Below are 7,213 nucleotides of genomic sequence, written 5' to 3' on the forward strand. Positions count from 1 at the left end.
ATTATTATTATTATTATTATTATTATTATTATTATTATTATTATTATTATAATACATTGAAGGCTCGTTCCTAAGCAATACATTTATACTACTCCCTTTATGCCTCAGGGATCATTGTGGAAGAAAGCATGGAAGAAGGTAGGAACCAGAAGATAGGGAGAACTGCAAAGTGCCATTCTCTAGAAATGACATGGCCACTATAATCATGAATTCACAGCAGCTACAATTACTTGAACTAGGTCTTCATAAGACAGGTCCTGGAAAAAAAAATCAGAAAAAGATGGAGAAGTATCTCTCATAGGGCCCTACTCCTTGTTTCTGAACTGATTTATTCTGAAAAATGGGAAGCATTGTTTTCAGTCGCATACCCACTGGGCTCTAGTCGTTATTTCCAAATGCACTGTTGTAAAAACAGCCCAGGTCAGACTCAGTGAGTCACAAACAAAACAAAGTGACTTGAATGTGACAAAAGATTATCAGGACAAGGATGTGAGAGACAAAATGGGAGGAGGAACAATAAGGGGGCTGGAGGAAGGATCGTTAACACAAGAGATGTTTGAAAGAGACATACAGGAACCTAGTTTTATAAGCTTCATATATACAAACATATAGATATATTTATATAAAATAGTCAGATTGGAGTTAATCTCCATTATTCTCTATAATGCTCTTCCAGGAGCCACAGGGTACCAAAATTAAAAAAAAATGTCTAGTGCGAGGTGGGATACCTTTCCTTGGGTTGTTGGTCACAGGCATCCCAGACACCTGACAAACAATATAGGCCATTGCCATCCCTTGTGTTTGCCACCAGAACTGGATAGGAAGGCTTTTCTGCAGAAGACATCACACACATTGTTCACAGGCCATGAAAAAAAATCAAGCCAGTACTGACCAGGAAGCTTCCTCCCTGCTGAAATGCTTTCATAGTTCTGGAAGGTGCTATGCAGCCCACTGGAGGGAAAAGTCATCGGTAGTCTTACTCAAGCTGGGAATCAAGCACTGCATTAATGTCTGGCATGGTAAGACATAATGGCACAAAGGTTATGGATGTAACCAGCCACTTTCTGGTTGGCGTTAAGGCCTTCCTCACAGAATGAAACTCATGGCTGGTACTGCATATCTGCCCAAGAACCTGTGATTGGAGGACTCAGGCCTCAGGGTGGAATCTGATACTATTTTGCTAAACTGATATGGCACCAAACTTCTTTCTAAGTTCATAGCTTTCTACTAACTGGTCTCAAACCTCATTCTCAGAAAACCCCATGTTTCGTTGTGAGTATACAATAGTTAACACAGAAACTCCCGTCTGGTCAAGGTATAGAAAGTAAGTAAGTAACCACAGAGTGGCAGCTACAGTTGGGACAGTTCTATCACACTCACCCCTTGTAACTTGGGGCCATTCTAGGAGAGGGACAGAAAATTTGTTAGAGCAGAAGGTTGGGATGGACTAGAACGAAACAGTGACGTGATGGACTGCTGAACTCATGAACCCACAGCAGCTGTGGCTGCATGCAAAAAACATGCAGGCGACCTGCACAAGATGAAGCCAGCCGACGACACTCTATGTGGAGTGGGACGGGATCCCACATGGACAGTTGATGGCTTCTTAGAGAGTAGGGTTTGTTTATTTGTTTTGTTGACACTGTTGTTTGGTGTTTTTGTTTGTTTGCTTGTTTAGAGTGTGGCTCTCAGAGGACTAGGGTATCTCCTGAAATATGGGATCTACTACGTATGACAAGAAATCTGCACCCATGAAAGCTCAACAATGAGGATGTCTAACAAGACCAGAAAAACAAAATGACACCAATTGACATGCCTATGTGGATTGGGGAAATTTCAGAAAGCTCCATCCCTAGATGAAAGAGAGAGGTAGAGTTAGTCCTTACTAGGGATCAAATCCCTGATAGGTCAACCTGGTCAAAGTGGTCAGCCCTAAACTCATGTATGTATGAACGACACTAAGGGGACTCATTGGCTTGTATTTATTAATGTGTGTGTGCATGTGTATGTATATATATATAACCGTAATAATTATGGAGTAGGAGTTCATAACATTGACAGAAAGTTGGAGGAACATGGAGAGGAGTGGGAAGGAGGATAGGAAAGAGAAATGATGTAAATACAGTACTTGTGAAATTCTCAAAACGTTTATAAATAAATACATAAGGAAAACTGTAACAAAAGAGGATATGGCTTCTGAGAGGGCAACCATGCTCCCATGAATAGCTTCATACCCAGATGTGTATGGACAGCTCAGATTTGATTTGATGGGTTATTAGTTATTAAAATGAAGAAAAGAACATGAAGGTGAAGGTCATGGGAAGGTGGGAGTGGATCTTGGAGAAGTTGGGGGTAAATATGATCAAAATACAGTGTATAAAATTTTCAAAGAGTTAACACAAACATCTTTCAAAAGAGAGGTTGGAGTGAAAGTAACCTGATGTGTATATATGAAATTGTCAAAGAACAAATTTAATCACAAAGTATTAATACTTCTTATTAGTAATTATTTATTATTGCGCGCATGCGTGTGTGTGATGTATGGGTTTAAGTGTGGATGCGGACGTGCCAGAGGAGAAATTTGGGGAGTTAGTACTTGCTTTTCATTATGGGTTCTGGGAATTGAACTTGGGGTTGAGGCTTACACTGTGGGTGCTTTTACCTGCGGAGGCATCTTGCTGGCCCTGAAATACATTTATAGGCTAGAATAGGCTGTGGTGATAAGGTACTAGAGTATGTAATTCCCATACTCAGACATAGTGTTCTTTAAATCAATTGAGCATCCCAACCAATAATTATTTTCTAATTGTTGGAGGAAATGAAGTCATTACTACTAAATGGAACTTTATAGAATTATAATTGAATTTGCTTATTTAGACATTCAGTCTGGTTAAACTGTCATGTGCTAACTCTTATTAGATATGTTATTTACTGACTCAGAACACTTTTTGAGTACAGGGAGCTATCATATCTTTATGACTCTTTCCTCTCAACATCATTAGAAAACAATCCCCAGTGGAACAAGCAAGCCTGGAGCATGATCACATGATTGTGAATATTGATACACACACAATTTCCTCCATATATCCATAGAGGACAAGCGTAGCTTAGATGTCTTTCAAAAGGTCAAATTAGAGTGCTGAGGATGTCAGAGTAGTTTAGTGAAGACAATCATTTTAACAAAGGCTAACATACGTGGACTTCTAATTTTGTGGGTTCCCTATCCATAGATTCAGCCAACCACAGGTTAAAAATATTTGAAAGAAATACATCTGTATGGAACATAAACAGACATTTATCTCGAATAATGTATAAGCAATGCAGCATGAAACTATGTTAATACTGTTTACAATGTGCAAGGGACAGGAAGTGGCCCGGAGATAGCTTAGAGTATATGCATATTTTATATTCAAACACTGTACTGTTTTTAGATAAGGGACTTAAGTTTATAAAGATTTGGGTACCACAGAGTTCCTGGGCCCACTCCTCTGGAACCACTTACCAGGGTGGTATATTTTAGGCTATATTTTAGCCTGTTATTTGAACTCATCAAAAATATTCCACACAAAACTTTGCTGTTTTTAAATTAAAATGGTCAGAAACATCACAGTGTCTAAGTAGGTAGTATTTAGAAATATCTATGTAAATACATAACATAAATATGTTTATATATTTAGGAATGTTTATCTTTTATCTATCGATCATCTACCTACCTATCTATCTATGTAGCATCGTCTGTCTCCTTCCCCTCTATATACACACACAAACACACATACACATATATATGTATGGAAACAATTAAAGATTTAGAGGCCATGTATTTGAGAAAGAGCAGTGGGAGATACTTGAGAAGGGCTGGGAAGAAGAACAGGAAGGAAAAATGACGTAATTAAAAAAATAAAATTCTAGATGATGTTAAAAGCTTATAGCATGGTTGGAATAGGGTTGATGGCTTAAAATGATAAATCAACATTCCTGATCCACTTGGCAGTAAATATTTGTTAATGATAACTGACTAGACCTGCAGTTTTAAACCAAGAAGCAGATGGGATTTAGATTTTGAATATGCACTGTCACAGCAGGTGAGGCATCTTTCCCAACTGCCTTCCTGGGGGAGTTCGGACTGTTAGAGTTACACTTGAGAGAAGCCTGGTTACTGTGTCTATGGATAAGATAAAGTGATGTTTATCCTCTGTCGATCAATACTGTCTTGTTTGAACTTACTGAGTCATGTACAGACACATGTGGTAATGAAAGCCATTGGGAAATAGCACCCAAAGTATTATCCATCATCCTAAGGGGTGCCAGTGTTTTCAGATAGTTACTGAAATGGGTTTTAAACCAGCTGTCTGTGGAATAAAGTTAACATACACAGTGTCAGAGCCTGAAACTATGGGCATCATAAAACATGTTGAGTTTTAGTAGTAGCTTTGAAAAATAGTCTCTAAAGTAAAAGTTATCCTGTTTGTAGTTATATTATATATATACAAATACACATAAAGTGTGTGTGATTCAGGTTCTGAAGAAGTGTAATGGCTTTTCTAAATATTGGTTTATTTATATACTTTTCTATTTCAATGGAACTGTTTTGCTTTGAGAAAGCTAGTGGATAGTAAGTTTGGACAGTTTAATTTTTTTTTTTTTAGAAAGATTGTTATAAATGGGAAAATGGTGGGGGAGCAACTGGCTCTTAAGCACCAGTGCTCTGCTTAACAATCTTTATACCGGTCTGCAGGTAGATCACATACCCATTTCATAGCTGAGGAGCCTGAGCTGTTGAGATGTTAAATAATGACACAGCTTCATAAGCCAGGGAGGCTGGGACTCGGTGTTGTAGCCTGATTGCTCTGTAGAACAGTCTGGCATTCTTGCCGTGATTAATTTTGAAGCCTCTAATCTGGGCATGGCTTTATTTGGTGAAAGATGATGGAAGTAAGTGAGTTCTTGGAAGGTTTGGCTGAGATCTGTCTGAACACGATGCTTTCAGTTGATCTGGTCATCACGAACACTAGACAAGAGCTATAAAAGTGATTTACTTTTAGCCTGTAGCCTAAGGAGTATAAATTTGGACAGATGTTGATAGAGAAATGCTCCTGGAAGAAGTTCTCTTATAAAGTAAAGTTACGAAACTGCATTACCTGTTCTTTTGGCTAATCACAATGACGAACATCCATGTACACGCGGGACCGAGTACAATGCACACATGTGCTTTGCAATCAGACCACCTGGCTGAGTGTCCTGGCTACAGCACTTGCTTTTGACATTGAGCCTGTTAAGTAATTCGTCTGTGCCTCGATGCAATAACAGTATGATATATTGTAATACAAGATAATGATAGTATTGGCCCCATATAGGTGTTATGAGAATAACATGAAATTAAATCTAGAGTGTGCTCAGAAATGCACTTGATGAGCTAGTACTGAGCAATTCCTGTTATACTAAAGAGCACCCAAATGATAAGAAGACCGGCTTTCAGTTGCCTAACTTCACTGCCTAACTTCACTTACTCAGCTCTCTCGATTGACTGTGGAGGTGCATGTTTGTGACCCTCTATGTTTCCTAAGTGCAAAGCAGATACGGTTGAAACATCAAAGATTAACTTTGTCTAGTCAAAAACAGCTACTCATGGTTTTGTATCCATTATTTCATTCTATGAATGTCACCTAAAACAACTGATTTCTAGCCAACTGTTATTTTTCTCTTTCCCTTAAGTTTAACACAGAGTAAATTGGAATAGCAGGATGTACACATTTCATAAGCTGAGAAATACTAATATTATTCCAGAAAATATGGCCTTAAAAAATAAGAAAGTGTCAACTGCTGTGTAAGAGCAGGAGAATTCCTAATTGTTTGCCCAAGTGAGCAATCTCACTTTTATTTCCAGGTTCCTTTTCCTCAGGGCGTGCTGCATGGCACTTCAGAATTTCAAGCTGGAGCAACTCATCTCGATTTTCCTAATTACAGATAGAGTGAAAACTTACTAAGATTTGGCTTGTAAAACATGAATCTCCTAGGATGCACAAACGATTTCTCAGGTCTCATCTCCTTGGAGACTCACACCTGTAACTTGCACTAGTAGAGAAACGTGCTTAATGGGGCCGCAGATATAGGGAAAAAAAATGCCCTGATCAGTTTCCCCCCTTTAGACCTTTAGAACCATCACATTTTGGGTTTTAGCTATCTTTTAGGGGTGAGAAAAATGGTAATGTGAAAATATGTGCGCTGTGCTGTGTTTGCTCAGTTTGTGAAAGCAATTTAATAAATAGACACCTCAAGGTTGGGATTTAACAGTCACTTTTAACAGTCAGAAACAGTCACTTTTCCAAAATGTTTTCTTTTCTTACTTGAAATAAAAGCAAATAGTTTAGGGCATCATTTTGGTTAGCAGGCTAATGGCGGGAAAAAATAGCAAGAATGCACCCTGACTCTATTTTTCTTTTTTTAAGGTGGTAACACACAGAAATTAAGTGAAGAAGTGGAGTCTCGAGTATGATAGGAATTAGGACTGACGCACAGAACTAAAAAAGCTGCTGGAGATGTTACACTGTGTCTTTTGTTAATTACAGTGAAATACAGCTCTCCCTGATATCCGGCTGGAGGTTGGGTTTGCAGCCCCGCTTGTGAGACCATAGTGATGGCTCCACTTTCCACAGGCTTTGGAAATGTACCCAGTCAAGGGGTAAATCATGGCATTCATCTCGTCTTGTGATCACAGGATCATTCCAACACACTGTTTTGTTTTTCAGTTGGTCTCGTTACGTTAAAAAAAGCAAACGACAATTCTCTGATTAGGCTAAGGATAGTAAAGAGTACAGGTTGTTTTCTTGCATTTTAGCAGATACAGAAGCACAGAATTGAGGCAGAAAATACAAAAATCATGGGCCATACCTGAGTAATTTCTGAGGTCCCCCACCCGGAAAAGGTTCCTTGATTATGGCGAATTCAGCATGCCTCTTTGGTTATATTCTAATCATCGTATCAAACTCCAAAGGTTCAGCGGCTTTAGGTTTGGTTTACAATTCCCAGGAGTTAAACTTTAACTCACCCTGTCTCTTGCATCCATGCAGCCCTTTGACCAGGTAAGTGGGTCACTATGGCTTGAACAGAAGCTATGAAACTGCCTGCCTTGTTTACAAAATGAAAATGTATTTCTCATTACAACCATTGGGGACAATGCTATTTTGAACCTAGTTTATGGACATAAATCTAAATG

At 38.7% G+C, this 7,213-nt stretch overlaps 1 protein-coding gene across 3 annotated transcripts in view; it reads right to left on the minus strand.

Moving 5' to 3' along the window:
- A1cf (APOBEC1 complementation factor) overlaps window positions 1-6,970 on the minus strand; it is a 78,232-nt gene extending 71,262 nt beyond the window's left edge. For all 3 annotated transcript variants that reach the window (XM_055613754.1, XM_055613753.1, XM_055613755.1), the window contains exon 1: window positions 6,889-6,970. The gene's annotated coding sequence lies outside the window, so the exon portion shown is untranslated. The remainder of the gene's footprint in view (window positions 1-6,888) is intronic.
- Between the last annotated feature and the right edge of the window lie 243 nt (window positions 6,971-7,213).

Source organism: Psammomys obesus, unplaced genomic scaffold (genome assembly GCF_907164565.1).
Source record: "Psammomys obesus unplaced genomic scaffold, mPsaObe1.curated_primary_1811, whole genome shotgun sequence".
Lineage (NCBI taxonomy): Eukaryota > Metazoa > Chordata > Mammalia > Rodentia > Muridae > Psammomys > Psammomys obesus.